This window comes from Dromaius novaehollandiae, chromosome 7 (assembly GCF_036370855.1).
Source record: "Dromaius novaehollandiae isolate bDroNov1 chromosome 7, bDroNov1.hap1, whole genome shotgun sequence".
Lineage (NCBI taxonomy): Eukaryota > Metazoa > Chordata > Aves > Casuariiformes > Dromaiidae > Dromaius > Dromaius novaehollandiae.
In genome coordinates, this window is record NC_088104.1 from 35,093,711 (window position 1) to 35,112,695 (window position 18,985).

General features: G+C 36.0%; 1 protein-coding gene across 1 annotated transcript in view; it reads right to left on the reverse strand.

The window, feature by feature from the left end:
* The window catches only part of HECW2 (HECT, C2 and WW domain containing E3 ubiquitin protein ligase 2), a 200,615-nt gene that overhangs the window by 180,011 nt on the left and 1,619 nt on the right, over nt 1–18,985 (reverse strand). The window lies entirely within an intron of this gene.

The following is an 18,985-nucleotide window of genomic DNA, read 5'->3' on the forward strand; positions in this document are numbered from 1 at the left end:
CCACATTTCCTACTTCCTAGTCAATTTTACCTGTTCTTTGTCATCACCATGTATTCAAGAGCGTTTTTATAGGAAAATGCGATTATGAAAATGCAAGTGAAATGTGCCAAGCGCACATAGAGGACCAGTGATGTGAAACACACTGCAGAACTACAGCCCAACAGCTGTTTACAAAAATCACAGTGATGCCAGTGACAGAAAAATGGACACCTTAGACACTAGTACGTGATTGAGGTCCTGGGTATTATTATGAGATAACACTTCAAACTTTGCTTGTTTTGTTTTGTTTTCCTGAGTCTTAGGAAGTCAAAGTATTCCTACAAGCAAAGAGCACATCAGTCCTAACCATTCCGTATTATGGATATATTTTCTGTATTATATGTATCTACCAATGTATAGGCAAGTAAACAGGTTTATTTAGAAACTGTTTCTTTGGAATGACAAGCTGGTAACTATATTACATTAATGTATTTCAAAATACAAAGTAAATTTTTTATAGCTTATAGTATATTCCCAAAGCCCTGGGCTTGAATCCTTTCTCTGTTGAGGCCCATGGCAGTCTTGTCACGCGCTTCAATAAAACCAGGGAATTTGTTATTCAGCTCTTCTGTATGATACTAGACAAACTGCTCCAAATATGAGCATATGTGGCTGTATCCCAAAGTAGGTCACACTCTGAAAGTCATTAAAATTTTTCCATCTATCTGAAGTTAAAAACTTTGTCAGTTACATTTTTTATGAACTGCACAAGCATTGGCACTTACGACGCAGTTTGAACATGCTTAGTGTACAAATGATTAGTCTTAAACAAATGTTCCTTGTACTCTTTGTACTTAGAAGAACACTATTCTGATGTATTACTGCAATAACTCTGCTTAGATTTACATTAAAGGCTCAGATTTGGATGATTTAGGTTAGTGGTGATTTGGGCATTTTTAGATCCATCTCTCTCTTCAGCAGTACCTTCACTTGGCATTGATAAGACAGAAAAAAAGATGTGCAGTGCCAAGAGTTTCATCACATTTATAATTATTTGTGTTTTGGTTTTGGTTATCATGACATGTTTATAATCACAAAATCAGAAACTGAGAAGATGAAAACTGTTAGCTAATGAATTATTCTCAGTGGATTTGCAAACTGGAAAAGCCCTCTGACTGTGTGACTCGAGTGCAGATTGTCTTTAAGTTAAGACTTTTCATCTGTCAAATTAAAAAGAAAACTGTGTAAATCATATACTGGATTTTCATGTTTCTCTCCCTCGAAATAAAGTTTGAGAATGTTATTGTGCCCGTGTTAGAAAAATCCTATTTCCACTGAGCTTGCTAGAAGGAAACTTTAGTTCATGTGCATCTTTAAAGGCCCCTTGACTTTTCACAAATATGAAAGGTGGCAATCACAACAGTACAATTAAAAAAAACTGTAGAAATTCAGCACTACTGCTTTTCAGTAATTACATACCTGCCAGTTTCTATAGTCTATATTTCTGATATATTCACATGATATGTGATGATATACGTTGACTTCTTTTTTAACACTTCCTGCATGTCTGGTATGGTGTAACACTGGCTGTAACTGCATGGGGTTGGGCTGCATGACCGTCCTATGAAGATGCTCCGTAAAGGAGCTGCTGTTTCTCCTGTCTTCATGCTCAATGAGTAAGGTGCTTTAGCAGCTATGGGCACTATGCTGTTAAGGAATAGGGTAACTTTTTTGAGCCAGGTCCTGAGGAGATGGGTAGTTAACTTTCAACAGATTCAAAGATGGTGAAAAATGGCCCGCCTTTCTTGAGCAAACAGCTGTCCTTTCCCCTTCTTTGCTTTTTTTTCTTTTTCCCTTGCCTAGATAAATCTCACTTCTCCTTTGCTGGAAAGTTAGCATGAAAGAAATCAACCCAATAGTCACTCATATAAAATCAACTTTGCCTAAGTGGGTAGTCCTAATGTCTTCTGCTAGGGTTCTGATGACATTCTGTAACAGATACGCAATGCACAATGTATGCGAGCACATTTCTGGGCCCAGAAATTATCCCAATTCTACAACTTCTTGCCACATACTTCTTTTTGCATATCTTAACATTAAGTTACAGCTAAAGTTACAATGTATCTGTGACAAAGATATTACTGGATGAAAGTTACAGAAATTATACAACTCTCACCTTGAGATTAGCATCTAAAAATAGGTACAGTAGAACTAGAATACGAAAACTTTCAAAGAATACTTTTGTTACTTATTCCTGGGAAAAGATTTCATTGGAGAAAAAGCAATTTTCAGTCATCCCCCAAAATGATTTAGTAAGAAAACAAGCATTACTGCAAAATGTTGTGAACTGTAAAAATCTTTTACCATAAAAATAAACTAATCCAAAATTTCTAATTGTGGTCCTTACAGTACCATATATGATGAAAACCTACAATATAGTGGCATAAGAATGCACGCTCTAGAAAAAGGATTTTCAGCTGCTCTAACCTTGATGACATGTTGGAAGAGGACATGTAATTAAAATAATTCATTAGACATTAATATTAACAAGCAACATGCCTGTTACCCAGCAGTATTTGTTTATTCCCATACAAATACTTATTTTTAGAAACAAGGACTGAAAAAGTGAAATAAAACAATAAGCAAATATTAAATAAATAAAACAAAAACAATATTCCAGTACTTCCCATCTCCTTTCTCTGCCTTTAGGTTACCATTCAGAGTACGCAAAGAATAAACTGAGAATCATTACTGAAGGTCGTCATCTAGCACTGTGTGATAAGCAGTAGGGTGCAGGAAGGACAATGCCTTGTGAGATGGTAACTTGCATATACAACAGTTTTAAGTGCTAAAAAAAAGAAATGCAATTCTATATTATATGAAGATTTCACATTTTCCCAGCAATTCAATTATCTGCAAGACAGTGAGCCAAACTGAATATCAAAACCAAGAGTTTTCATGTCAAGACCATTAAAAAGACACACACAAAAAGGCTAAAAGGATAAATTGGAAGAACAACCACATGGGATGGAAGTATAATGTTTCACATGACTTCTGGACAGATTACTGTGCAGCAGGTTAAAGTATAAACTAAAAGAGTCACCCTAGGTGCCAAAATCTGCAGGGCATATTCTGCGGCCTGTCCTGCTTCCTTTGTGCTGCACAAAAAGCATAATGAGAGTGGAAACCATCTGCAGTTTCCCAGCTGGGGATTTCTGTGATACAAAGCAGTCCCTAAATGGCTGTGGAGTTGTCCAGCCATCGGAGGCCACACGCCCCTGCAATCTGAGCAGAGTGGGGAGGGCACAGCGAGGGGAGGGGCGCCTGCAGTTTGCTGCTCCAGCTGCCTGCAGCCCTGGGGAGCTGTCACCATCTGGTATTATCCGGTGCCAGGGCAGGCATGTATCCAGCCAGAGTGAAGGGGCTTCACAGCAGCTCCCCACCCTTCTGATGTACACAACATAAACTCAGTGCACCGGACCATCTGGGCTAATCTGGTTAGAGCTCAAATCTGCAGACTAATCTGGCAAAACTCTGGTGGCTATCTCAGAGCATTTACCTGAGCTGGCCTCCTGGGACTGGACCGAGAGGAATATTAATATATAAAGGAAATAAGCACACAACCAAGTATGTTTAGTGATTTAGAAAAATTAAACTGCTAATAAAAATAATATGTTAATTACAAATAAAACAAAAAAATCTCCAACCAAGAACATTTTATGAAATTATTTAGATAGTTCTTGCGTACAGAAATTAAATCTGCTACAGTTCCTAATGTTTCCAGATATGTTGAAATATGCATAAAGATCACTGAATTGTGGTTAAAGGTACGATGGTAAAAGCAATTGTCAGTTTCTGTTGGTAATTGCGGAAATTTAATTTTAGAACTGTACCCTTAGGCAAGTAATACAGAATTAAATCCATACACACTGCATCCAAAGTCATACTGTAAAGCACACTTCCATGATCTTGCATAGAACTGCCACACCATTAACACCACTAAGAATCAAATCCTAGAGTATTTATCTGATGCCCCTCTTAAATTAGTTTACACCTCGCTGCACAACAATAACCATTATTTAAATTACATACTTGGCCAAAAATCAGAGTAAAATCCTCAAATGATCTCTTTAGGAGTCTTACCTCTTCCAACAACAGCAACAATTATCACATAGATGCATTTAGAAACAAAAGAAACAGCAGACGTTAAGCGGGCAGGCTACACTACCAATGAGTTTTCTTTAAATTATTTAAAGAAAACAGTAATTTCCTTGGCATCCAGGCAGCAGGTTATCCTAGTGACATTAATTCCTTTTGCATCTTACACGGAACTGAATGTGGAATTAGCAGAGCTGGAAAATGAACCTGGACCTGAGACAGAAATATATTATTTCTCACTGTAAGTGGGAGCTTCTCTTAAGGAGATGCTTGTGCTTCAATGCTCTTGTCAAACAGGGTAAAATGCATATACATTTCACTAACAGGCATGATCAGCAGTGGAAACTCAACATTAAACATAAACTGTGAGAGAGAATTGTCAAACACTTATCCTGCACAGAACAAATAAACATTAATGCTAGGGAAAAAAAGCTATTCTGAAAGCCTGAAGAATCAACAATGCCCTATGCCTAATCCAGCTAAACCTTCCTCAAGTACATTCTGAATGGCACTTTAAATGATTTCTATCCACAATAGCTTCCTTACCCATTATATCCTCTACCATTTATAGAAGAATTGTAAGTTGGTATTTAAGGATCCATAGAGTTGTCCAAAGTACAAATACTAAGACTGTTATTTTGGCTAAGAATATAATTTAGAATGATGAAACTTACTAGAGTTTCACCTTCCCCAACTCTTATGCCAACTTTATAGAGAGAAGACTTTCCTTCACTGACTGCATAATATACAAATGATGGAGACCTTAAAGAAACCAGTGTTCAATTATTTTTCTGCGTGGAAGTGTCAACATAACCATATCCCGCAATGTTACAAATATAGCTGCAAAACCCTAACAGTCATGAGCGTAATCTCACTTGCTATTTAGGCTCAAAGCAAAAGGAAGAACTTGTGTTTTGATATTTTTACCTTGTTGTTACTGCAAGGTGTTACGTGATCTCAATTTTAATTTTCACCCAACATTATTTCCTTGCCACTACATGGAAAGATAGCAATGGCAAACCATTAGTTCACAACAAGGGCAGCATACGTGCCATGAGAAAATAAACCTAACATATTTCCTTTTTAAATACAGTCTATGGTATGTGAGCATATCAAAATGTTGCAACCTATCTATTCTTAATATATATTCATTGAACAATAGTTCGCTATGCTGCTCCAGTGCATGAACCAATACTTTTGTTCATAAATCAAATGTTTGAAAAACAAGCAGAAGATTAGATAGAGACCTGTAAGTGGATTTCATTCCTACAAAGTTCACATTAAGTATTTTACAAATAACTTTCACAACATGTTCTTCTCCGATATAATAACAATGTTTTAGAAGATAAAACTCAGAATTCTTACTCAGGTTTTCAACATCTGTTTTATGTATTACAAAAAAAGGGGGGGGATTTTTGAGGCTTGTAGATTTTGAATACTTAGATCTGGTGATATAGTGGTGTACTGAGTAGTATGACTGAGAATGGGGACCTCAGCTAAACAACACATTAAGTGCTCCAAACCAAAGCCACAATAAGGCATATTAACATTCAGAAAAGCACTTGTACATTAGGCATGCACTTAAATTCAAACACAAATATAGCTGCTTAGCTGAACAGGGATGAATTTAAACATACACTTCAAGTTAAGCAACAGCCAAAATCATGGCAATATATCTGTGAAAAACAATCCCACTCAAAATTTAAAAACTGCTTGGGAGAACAGAGTGATCACATACAAGGAAGAAATAATGGCAGCAAAGAACATTAGGTGAAGCAACAATATTAAAAATCTTCACACTAACAAAGAAGAACAAAAAATATTTGGGTTTGAAAGGTAAATAAAAATACAGTACAGAAGGTAGGAAATAAAGCCCAAATAAGATTTTGAAAGTTATCAACAGTACACCTAACTGCTGAGCCTTATAAGAACCCAAATCATTATCTGCCTGTATTATCTGTAGAAGAGTGATGGGATGGGTATACTGCTGAACATGCACTACCTCGCGTTTGTGTAATCTGCATAAGAACTTCTACTGCAGTGTACTGCTGAGGCCCTGCAGGTGCTTTGGAAGAGCAGAGCGAAGAAGAACAATCCTTGAGACAAACATTTAAAACTCGAAGATAAGAAAAAACGTTCAGAATAAGTCCAGCTCAGCGTAAATCTGCACACAGTCTCTAAAAACTGCAACATAGGGGGAAGGATAACGGTGAAAATAAATCTCTACAAGCATTTACAGCTGTACATATTCTGAAACACAGATGACATCATTGCAAGGATATTTGGAGTGCAGTTTGAACAGAACAAAGTCATTCTTATATTGGCATATTTGGAGCAGGAATACCTGTCGAGCTTCCACTGAGCTCACATCACTGTATTAGGGGACCATTTAAATCCCATGCAAGATTTTGGGCTGGCATATGACTGCAGAGCAGGAATACAGAGTTACCATATGGCAAAAATTCCAGGTGTATCTCAAACCTAGCACAAATGTTTTTTTCACTGCCAAATGTTATTTTGTTTTTATAGTATCATTACTGAGTTGAGGTAGGCAGCACAGTATTCTACATTTGTGTTTTGCCTTGCATATTTTGCTTACAATAAAACTAAAATGCCTTTTATCTTGTTTTACAGTAATTCACAGGACACATAATTCTTGCTACATCAATACCCCTCTTTTTTTTGGTCAGTGAATTCAAACCTTAGCTTTGTGTTTTCACAGCAGCTGTCCCGTAAAGCAAGTTTTTGAGACTTGACTTGCACTCTGTTTCTCCAATGTTCATTTGAAATCAAAACATACTTTCTTACCTCTGAAGCAAAGTATCAAACAGTGTATTATGAAACTTCAATTTACATGATGACAAACTAAAAGGACAGACATAACAACACAGCCCACATGCTCTACTGTGACATTGACCGAGATTTCCACAGTGAGGTTTTGCCTGGTGAGGGAATGATGGGGTCATACACTTGGAACCTGTGGGACCAATTCTCCATTGCCTAGTACCTTGTATGAAATGCTATCTCCTATTTTCTAGTGAAGAAATAAGCCTGAATATGTTGGATAGCTCATCACTAGAGGTTTTTAAAGTAAGACTACATACAGTGCTATCATTATTCTATAAAGAATAAACCTGCACTGACAAAGTGCAGTCTATACAGGGAAAAATGTATCTCCCTTTCAAGGACTCCAGTTCAGAGGACTGAGATGCCATTACTCAATAATACATAGTGGAGGCTTTTCATCAGGTGACTTTGCTATGTAAGCAGTCTGGTAAGCAGACCAAATTACCGCAAGGTGGGTAGTCTGCAAGGTAAATATTTGTAGCTGGATTTCATCAGTGAATAGAAAAAGAACTAAATTCTGAAAAGTCTATTCAAATCAGATTTGAATAGCAAACTTTATTCTAAGCTAATGCATCTTACCAAGGATGAGTGGAATTAATTTGCTAGTGAAAAAGCTGAATGTAGCAGGAAGAAAGAGAATAAATGTCACTTAGTTTGGCCTTGATGGCTAATTCATGGTATTTTACTATCCCATTATCAAAGGTGACTGAGTAATTTCAGTTAAGTGCTATAATATATTACCACAGAAAACATCATCTCCACATAATATTCCTATGAATAATGAATGCCACTTCAGCACCAAGCTACTACTTTCATACTAAGTTATAATACTACTTCTACAAAGGCAAGTAGGTTCTCATATGACATTAATTAGAATGGGAGGTGTAAATTCTGAGAAAAACAAAATATTCCAGGTAACATAACTACTTAAAAATCATTATAGTTAAAATTTAGTATGTTTTGGACAATATCATTAGCATATTTGTGAAACCTCTTAATTTGCCTAAAACAGCACATGATTTGGAGGAGCTTTCCAAAGCTAGTACTTACTGCAAGTATTAGGTCTATTTTTTTCTGCTAGGTTGACACATGTACAGAAAGTAGCAGCAAAAGAAATACTGTTTCTCCTACTGTAAGCACACTAATATAAGCCTCATAAATGAGGTAGCAGCACATTTTTGCTTAGACCTTTAAACTGCACCATATGGTTGAGGCTCAATTACGCAAAGATTTATCAGTCCCTGGCTGGCATGTGTCCAGCACTCGCTATTTTCTCAAATCTTTGAACCTAGGACTAGAACTGAACATACAATTTCCTGGGCTCACACAACACACCACACACTTGCAAATTTTGGAACTAAATGAGGAGATTCGAATATATAATTTTGAGGGTGATACATTTCTAGATTTTAGAATGAAAATATAGCAGTGATATAAAAGCCACAAAAGGTAGTTTCATGTTACAAGTTTAGCCAAATTAACGTCTTACCACCATGAAAAAGGTCCAGTCCTGATCCCTACCAATACTGCTCCTGAAGCAGTCCCATCACTTGCTTTGCATCTGCTCTGGCAATCACCCAACCACATGGTAAACCTATTCAGTTCACTAAAACACCAGAAAAGCAACCTGGTAAAAGTGAGTATTTTCTTGCTGTGATAGCAAGTTGAATAGGTTCACCATGCAATCAGACTGGCACAAAATCTGATATAGGGGACAGGTGATCACAGGATGGCAAAGGAGGGCAAGGGGAAGGGAATGAGACCTCTCCTTCACTATTACTTTGACTCAGCTGTAATCCAGAACATTAACTGCTTTCTACTCACTGGACACTTTGCTTCTGCTTTTAGCTGTATGCTTTGTAAGTTTATTCACATCACACCCAAGGGCAGCACTAAATTCACAAACAAGAAACACACGTATGACTTCAAGTCTAAAAGTGCTAAGACTGGAATAAGAAATAGGAATTTCAGAATTAATCCCATAGGAACTGGAGATGATCAAGATTTGGAACACAAAGTTTGTCACTGCATAGGAAAGGATGTATTTTTTTCATTCAAGACTGTAGGATTATATATTTAATTTATTTGATATTGGACCCAAATACAGGTACAATATTAGACTGAAGTGGATCATGATCTTTTTTTCCCTTCAGATTATTTGAGGTGATAGAAACTTCACAAGAAAGTTCTTTACAGTGAAAATCCTAAAACAAAATTTGACAACAATGAATCAAAAATAAAGCTTTTATGTGAAATTGTATAAGCTCAATTTTAAATTCCAACTAAGAATCTATGGTCAAACTGTAATTTTGTAGACAGTTGGTTGGGTTTTTTCATTAGTTTGTTTATTACCAAGGTAGTTAACTGCATCTATTCAGTTCCCTGAAAAAAATGAAAACATAATTTGCAGTATTTTAATCCATGAGGCTTAATTCCTTTGCAATCACCATTTCAGTGTAGCAACAGATTTCACTGTCACTATTACTAGAAAAGGATTATTCTATGCTGTTTTGTTTACTGGAAAAATACTGTAATTCAAGGGTTTGATTGGGGGGGTGAGATTTTTCTTTGCTTTTCATTTTCATAGGTTTCATCTCATCAGCTGCAATCCATACTTTCATAGATGTTGCAATAAAGCTTGTTCTACTGTAATAAAACCATAAATCATTTCTGTAATCCTACTTCTCTATGTCCTCAATTTGGTGAAATATCATGGAATAGTAAGTATCTTTTAACATAGCAAGTGTAATGTGGGGACAATGAATAATACTTAAAAACAACTTTAACCTAAATTTACTGGCTGCACTACATCTCAAATTAGATTTACAGCATTTAGGCATTCACACAGTTTACAGAATAATACTGGTGCATTGCAAAGGATGGCTATTCGGCTTCCATGATTTTTCTGCATGTGCTCCATTAAACCCTTTGATCATGGGAGATGATATTTCCCAATTTGACAGACTAATGAAAAATTCACTATCTTAACAGAGGAGCTCGACAAAAAACTGACTGCTGCCCTGGTGTTAACTGTTTTTATCATTATTATTTTACACATAGAGCATAGTTCAAGAAACAACCCCCAATCACTTCCACAAAAACATAGCCTTACTATACTCTGATAAAGCACTGTAGGAGGCTGATAGAAACATTCTTAGCTAGGTGTATATCAAAAGACAAACGGAGATATTAAGTGATTTATCTGGAGTTATTAACAAAACTGCACCTTAGCTGGAACCCAAGAATTCTGAGATCAGATTCTCAAATAGCAAAGACTGGCATGAAATATTTGACATCATATGAGCATCTGGCCACCAGTTTCTAGTTTTTGTTCTAGAGCACCAAGCTATGTTCTTTCTACAGTCTATTTGCATTGTGTATTTTTAAAAATCCAAGGCCAAGATAGTATTTTGGGAAAAAAAATCTACAGAACATGTAGCAATCTTTTTGTGGGGAGGCAAGTAGTAAATATTTAGCATTTAGGCAAAAGAAAAAAAAAGTTCTACTACATTAAATTGTTACCATATGTGCCATTTTATTTTAAAATATTCATTAGAAAAGTGATAATAATGTGACCTAATTCCTGACTTTCCCTGCCAAAGTCAATGACACATAGCTGCTAACTCACACACACACACAAAATGTATTTGTATGAGGTTTTATTTTGCTTTTTGTAACTGCAGTTCCTTATGGATGATGAGGTCATCATCTCTTGCTTAGGATATGACCAGGGTCTGTGGACCATGGGTTAAGTAACACAGGCCTCCCCCAGCCTTCTCCCTTAAGGTAGAATGAATTATGACTAAATCATTTGTGACAGATTTTATGCAGGAGATCAGAGCAAATGATCACAGCACTCTCTTTGGTCACAAGTTCTATAAGGAATAGTGATTACCTTGAAAATGCACAGTGAGCTTACAGCAGTTTATACACTTCTGGTGTACACATGTAGGAATTCTGATCTTAGTCCCACAAACGCTGTATCAAAAGATAAGGGATGAAAAATCTGTTGTAGCAAACTCAGCTAGTAAATGTTACAGACCATAGTAAAAGCCAAGACTTATTTCACCCAATATTTTGTAAGATTTGATAGATTCAACCAAGCAGGTAAGAATCTATGCTCATCACATCCTGCAGACTACCACTTTCATACTGAAAGATATTCCAGCTCTGTGATGCTGTCTGTTGACTGCAACTGCACATTCTTTCCATAATCATGTGAATCCTACTGCACAACGTCCAACACACATACAAAGAGACTCTGACTTCATGATTGCCAGCATACACACCATGTGACGCTATAATTCTCTTTGACTGGGAAACCTTTTAGAGTGAACAGTAACTAAATGAAGTGAAAGTATCACTGCAGAAACCAGAATTTCCTATGTCATTTCATGATGTATTGGAAATCTGATTCAAGACAGGCAATCCCAGGTTTGAGTACAAAATTAGCTGCAAGGAAGGCTTTCTTTCTGCTTTCCATTTTGGCATAAGATTATTAAAATCTTCCTTCAAGGCACACATTATAATTTCTAGAAATCAACTCATTTGATAGCAATATTCTACTTCCAGCATAACAAAGCCAGTGCAGAGTTCCATACTACCACAAACTTCTCCATAAGTATTCAGCTGGCACAATTACAAGTTAGCTTTTGGAACAATTACACAAGAGATTTGGCTGATACAGGGAAAAAGTTGTACCCCCAGCATCCACATGTGCAAAGCGACTCCTATATAAGCATCTTGCTTTTATTCATAAAAATGGTGCTCTGATTCCTTCAGAAGATGTTTTCTAGCCTTTTCCAACCACCAAAAATCTACTCATTTTAGTAGTAAGAATGGAAGAGAAGTAACACTTTTGGGAGTCTGTTCCCAAAGAGTTTCCTCTCATTAACTCATCAATTCCCTGCAAAGAAGTAGTACTTCAAAATAAGCTTTGCAAAAAGGAAGCATAAAGGGAAAGCAAAAGGAACAGCAACATCCGAAAGATGGCAGAGGCTATTCTTAACACTGTTGTAAGAGCCCTCAAACAGTACGGATGAGGATTAACATTTGCAGAAATAACAGACACACATTTGCCCAGCTGACTGGGCTACCAAACGCAAGAATAGCCACTTCTAAAGTCTCCAGTGCTAAGGCACCTATGTGCTGGCAAAGAACCAGGAGAAAAACATCAAATTCCTTATGGTGTGAGCAAGCTGTGAAAGGCGAACATTAGCAGAACAACTTGAATGTTGTCTTTAAATAAATAGTATTTCGTCATTGATACATTTAATTAAGAAAAGAAAATCTGACAGTGTTTAAGGTTTGAAGGGACATTTAGGGCACTACTGGAAATACAGAAAATCCTGTATTGTTCACAAATGCAGTTAAGCTTTTCAAACAGACCAACACCTTCTCATAAACATATCAACAAAATTGACAGCCACTATAGAAAAATAAAACAATTAATATTAGAATAATCTTTAAATAGATTAATTAACCCCAGGAGGTTCAAAACATCAAGCAGTATGATGTTTTGCTGAAAGTATTAGGTTTTAATATAAATTAAACTCTGCTACTGCAGATAACTGAATGTGTTAGCTGCATTAACATCTGCTACTGATGCAAATTGTTTTAAGAGCTAATGGACCAGATTCTCTGGTGTGGAATGGCTGTTCTGTACTGCACTGCAGTGTACTCCACTAGTCACACAAGAATCCCAGTGCAAGAGAGATGCTAGCAGTGTAGAAGCTCATGTTCCTCTCTTTTTTTTTTTTCTGCTGCTGGTATAAATCCAGGCTCAATAGCCCAGTCCTGTGGTTTAGGTCCCACCGTACAACCACAAATTTAGATCAGATAAATGACACTTTTCCTCCCACTGGTGAACAAATTCTGTACATAGTAGACACAAGAAGTTTGAAGTAAAAAAGGCAAGCTATATTCTTCTTTTGCACATGCAGTCTGGTTTACATTGTATGTCAGTCTGCAGCTCCCAGGATTTGGGCCAGTCACTCCAGAGCTACGCAGCAGTCTCTGATTATTCACACAAAAATGGCAAGCACTCAAAAAACAGAGAGTGCACAATGCAGGGTTATAATAATGTAAGGTAAAATCCCTTACAAAAATATATGCTTTCAATTATGTTTCCAGAAGAAAATGTTCTCTAAAAGGACTGCATAAACAATTCCTGAACTCAAATATAAAGTGATAATCAAAATGTAATGTATCCCTCATGGAAAGTGGGATGCCTTTGTTGTCTATCTCATGTTTAAATCTGAGGCTAGTTATCTTATTATGTACTATCTCATGGGGTTCTCCTGCAGTGTTGTTTATTGTTCTGAAGAAGAAGTCACTCTTCCAGGACCACACTGAAAAGAGTACAAAGGTGCCATTTACCTTCTCCATCATATCACTATATTACCCTTAGAAACTCATGTGCTATATAAATGGGCCAAAAGATATGCTAACTTATGTTTCACCTAAGGCATGAAGGCAAGAAGCAAAACCTTTATTCAGAATTTTATTCTATTTTATAAATAAGATTTATGTGTTTTCAACTTTTAAATTTAAACCTAAAATAAGAAAAAAAAATCCTTCCTCAACATATAGGAAGTAATAATATCAAAAAGGATAAAAACATGATAAATATTTTTGTATTCATATAATGTTTTCCTTAGATAAAAAAATCAAACTTTTCCACTGCCAGCTCCTAAAGGATGAGAAAAGACAGAACTCTGTAAAGATCAGATGTTTTTCTCATCTTCACAGAAGTTATGCAATTGTTTTACACTTTTTCCAGAGTCATGCAGATGTAAACATGGAATGTTACTGCTTGTAAGAGCACTACTAACAAGCTGTTTAAAATGAATTTCAGTGAAAGGGGGGCAAAGAGTGACAATTCAAATAATGACAAACATTCCTGCCATTGCACAACTTATAAATCATGTTTGAGTCTTTTAGACAGACTTGTGTATCTTTAAATCTGTTCAAATTTATGTCTACATATTCCAGGGCATTAACTTGCCATGTACAATGACACTTTGATTTCACCTAAATTCTGTATTCTTTTACTTCAGTGCCTGAAAAAGGGGTATTTATCTCTGAAGGGTAAAAAGGAAAGAATTTCTAGTGCCACATTAGGTTTTACAGGCTAAGTCTCTGAAGATATGGGGCTGATAAGCTGATATGAACTAATTAAAACAGAAGTTGATTATGCTTTTCTGTATCACAGAGTGAAACAAGAATGAGATCAAAGTGTTGTCATATTTGTTGGCCTTCAAAATTTTAGTACTGTACACAGAAGTTAAAAATATTAAAACATTACATTTTGTTTAATTATTACTTGCAGAAGTAAATCTGAATGTCATGAAAACATTATTTATTTAAAACAATGGGATTTTCACTTATTCCTAAAGGAGCAGATGTCATCCCATATTTTGCAGACTTCTCAGGGAGGAGATGGGCAGCAAATTGACATATTTTCCAGATATTAACTGTCTTCTGGTCTAGTACACTATAATCTGTTTCCTGATATCCAAAAGCAAGAGCTCTGATTTGAAATCAATGTAACACTTAAACTGCCATCTTATTGGCTCTCTTCCTCAAGTGAATTAATAGAATACAGATAAAAAGTCAATCCTTTTAGAAGAAAAAGAAGCTCCACACTTTTTACATATATATTTGTACATTAAAAATACTAATATTGACTGTTGGAATACTTATTAAGATGAGGTTTGAGAAGAATGTTATCAAAGTAGTGGCAAAAAGGCTGATAAATACTTTTGCATCCTATCCTTTTTAAAAAATATTATGAGCTTTCATAGCCAGAACATTACACATGACCTATCCAGCATGTCCATTTGTTAATAACTAAAATTGAAAGACATTGAAAGAAAAACCAAAACAGGAAATATGAAAGTCACATTTTTGCAACATTCTAACTGGAAACTTCCTATGTGCATACCAAGTAAAGACAGAATAATACTGCAAAATTTGTATTTATATTTCAAATGTCTCTGACAGTATTCTCATCTAGGGGTGCAATGATTTACTGTAAAGATAAAAGTACATGCAAGAACCAGAATCAGTTCTGCATTCATGTATTTGTACACCTCCAAAGTTTAAGACAGTTTTTTGATTTAAAGCTTTTAGTTTGGGCTCAATAGCATAAAAAATAAAAGTATTCTAGGAGAAAACAATAGGTTGGAAAAGAAAAGTATCTAGTATGTCAATACAACCTTCTGTCAAAATAGTGGGAAGACTAAGTTAAATAAGTACAGATGTATTACTGTATTTTCTACATATATATAGACTCATCCCCTTGCATGTTTCTTATTACACACATTTGTCTTCATACAAAATCTGATGGTTTTAGTTTATTTAGTCCCAGTGCCTATGTCCTTGTGAACTCAATCCTCCCTGTGACATCATCACCAGTCATTCTAAATATGCTAATGGTATTGCAGACTACCTTCAGACAGGAAAGTAAATAGAAGAAATTAAAATTAACCATACCAATCAGAACTCTTTTTTCATACAATTTATCTTAATAACAAGAAAACAATCCAGATCCCAAGGAAGAGAAACGAAAAAGTGGAAATCACTCGACATCTCCATTTTCCTCATGGCTCATGAAAATTAGCTGTTGGACATCAAGAATAGGATTTGGACACTTACAGAGAGGTGTCTAGTGCCACTGCATATATCCTCAAGTACCCCAGCTGGCTTCCCTTTGTCATTCCAGATGGTCATGGGACCCCTTCAGGTGTTGTGTGATATCTGTTAGCCCTGTGAGGATGTCCTGAATAGCCTCCAGTATCTAAACTGGCGCTAGACTTCTATGAATAGGCACCTGAGGTGCTCCCTAAGAACCTAATCCACACTCCCTTTTGCTCTACACTATATGAAATAAATCAGAGCATTAGCCTTACACATTCATGCTGCATGGCTATAAAAATGACAAGATAAATAGCACAATGGAAAAAACAGGGTCTTTTGCTGATCACTACATTAAAACGATAGCATCTTCAAGGAAATATTAATGTTATATTCACTGGTTTGCACAAGTATTCTTATACCACTCTTGAAGAGAATATGAATTTCTGTCAGCAGTGCTGATTTAACACTTGAGTTGGAAATCTAAAGATTCTGCTATTGTCTACCTGCATTGGATGAAGACCGGAAAGGGACAGCAGATCAGAAGCAAGTAAGTGTAGAGAGGTAAAAACAGAACATTGTTCTTTATCTGGTATATGAAGTAAAAATAATCTATGTCAGCAGCATGATGAGGAAAAATGTACCTTATGCAGAATACTCAGAATGTTGTATTATAAAGTACATCTAATAACATACTTATTGTAAGACTGTATAGCAGCTAATAACCCTTATCTTTTTCATGATACTCCGCTAGGAAGCTAGTCTCCTCCTTTCCTAAAGATCTGACCGTTTACTACCAAGAACAGATGGATGCAAACAGACTGGGGAGCACAAGAAGTACAGAGGTATTACCAGTGAATCACCACAGTGGTAGAAACATACTGATAACCTGAATTCTAAGTTCTGCAGACATAACAGGGCAGGACAGTTTTAAGGAAGGACCAAAGGACAGCGCTTTCAGCATATTTATGTTTATTGCCTTCTACATGTGCAAGAAACAATAGCAAAACAAAACATACATGCTTGTTTCGGAATTAAATGAAAGCATGATGGAATCTGGCAGCATAGGCCAAGGAAACTCCGAAGTCAGTATATTATTCATTATAAAGCTACTAGACAGAGTGAAGACAAATCATGAAAGAAACTTTCCACTAGTATGTTCTACAGCTTGTAACTGATGCAACAAAAGAAAGTAGTTTAAGGGAAGGGGACAAAGTAATCAAAACAACAGTCTAGAAAAGCAGACTTAAAGCAGTGGAGAACTGATAGAACATACTGTAAGAGTAGAGGCTCTTAGTCGTACAAAGTATCTTCCTTTGCAGAATGCTAACCTGAACACCCAAACTGGTCCAATTTATGCATATTTGATCTGTTCCACTAATTAGTTCAAAACTGCAAGTTCATCTACTGCTGCAGCATTCTCTGATACCACACAAGGAAGCTGAAATAGAGGCTTTTGTACTAGTATTTGGTCTCTGATGTGAATTCATACCAAAAAGTTCTGGAAGGGCAAGCAATTGAGTGAGCTGAAAAGAAAAGAAATCTAAAGACAAGCACTGGAGAGTGCTGGCAGCTAAGACTCCAACTTGAACAAAGACTCCAGTTCTAGGTTCCTTCATATCGCAAACAGTAGAAGGAATTCAGAAAGATCAACAGAACCATGAAAAGGGAAAGTATTTTATGTATGCTGGAATAAAACTTTGTTAAATAATGACAGGTGTAGTATGTAAGGATCTACAAATATATGCCAAATCTAAGTAAAAGAAAAAGGAATTATCAAAACAATAAAAAGGCTATAACTAAAGGAAATGTCATTACAGAAAAGGAAAACGGAACACATTTTAGACAGTGAAATCTACTGGAATGTGAAAAAACTTCTCAGGAAAAGTCCCATTCCCTGAAAAGGCTGAAAACAGACTGAAAAGCCAGTTGGAGACAATATACAAAAATAAGACTGAAGCCATAAAACTGCTGTAACAATCAAATAATTACACAAATTATGAGATATTTTTGTACAATTTACTGAAAAGTTTTCCTGAGGTATGTGAGCTGATGTACATCACACAAAGCACAGGTATTTCTGTTAGAGAAAAAAAGTACACCTGTGTTTTTGGGTCCCAAATTAAAACATGCTTCTACTCCATTTTAGCTTGCAACTTTGTTCAGCAGTGATGAGTCCAACAGACATATATGTAGGTGGCAAACTGTGCAGACGATAATACTGATTTGGAGAAAAAAAGTAGGTGATCTGTCATCATAATGCACTTGGCTGCCCCATCTCCTCTTGCCATGTAAACAATATTAAAAATAAAATACCATTTTAGGTTATTTTGAAGACTATCATGAAACTCTGTTGGGCAGGATATTTGGGACAGAAAAGTATATCAAATTGTTTAATTTCATTTTTCAGGTCTTTGATCACAGTTTTCTTTTGAAAATTTTACCACGAAAAATATGCTACAGACAGCTTGATGTATACTTTTCACTCCTACGTTTTTCATATGAAGTTACTCTGGATGAACTATACAGCAACTTCTGAGACAAAGATAAAGAATGTGAATAATAAGCTCAGATCAATCTCTTCTTTTAGTACAAACTAAATTAAGAAGTGTTTGATCTGACTGTTACAAAATTTATACAGTGCCTTCAGAATTAAGTATCTTTCTGTCAAACACTGTTACCCTATCTAAGCTCAAGAAAGCAACTCTGAAATATAGTTTCCATTTGACCTACATATCAGTTGCTCTTTTTATGTTCTCACGATACATGTTATTCTACTGTGTAAAGCCCCAGCTAAAGGCATTCCTGCATTGCCATTTTATCACTATTTTCTGATCAGAGAACAGCCTGAGTACAAAGTCAGTTGTTACCAACATACTATACAATAAAAACAATATTATTATTAATATTCAGCATTATTTATGCATTTCTTTCTTAGGTGAGGAGCTTAAGAGTGACTTAATTTATAATTTTTAATCCCTTTCTCCTCTAAGGATCTTTAGGTTCCTTCACATCCACATTACTTCACAACCCTCCTGGCAGTATCTCATAGGCAAGGGCTCCTGTTTCTTATATACACGTTACTGACCAAATGCAGTGCTGGTCCCTATTCAGTGTTACTCTAGGCCCACTTCTGGTTCTTTTTGCTCAGAAGCACTGCAACTCTTCCCTCAAAGTAAATCAGTAATGCCGAAAGATCCTTAAGTGAAATCGATTATATTCCTTTACAGAACACAACAGAATGCAAAACTTGATTAAATTTTGATAGACAATCAGCTCTTCTTGTTTGCAGTTATAAGTTTCTGCCTCTCTCTAAACTCAGCAGGAGGTACTAGGCAAGTAAGAGCAAAATGTACTGTTATTA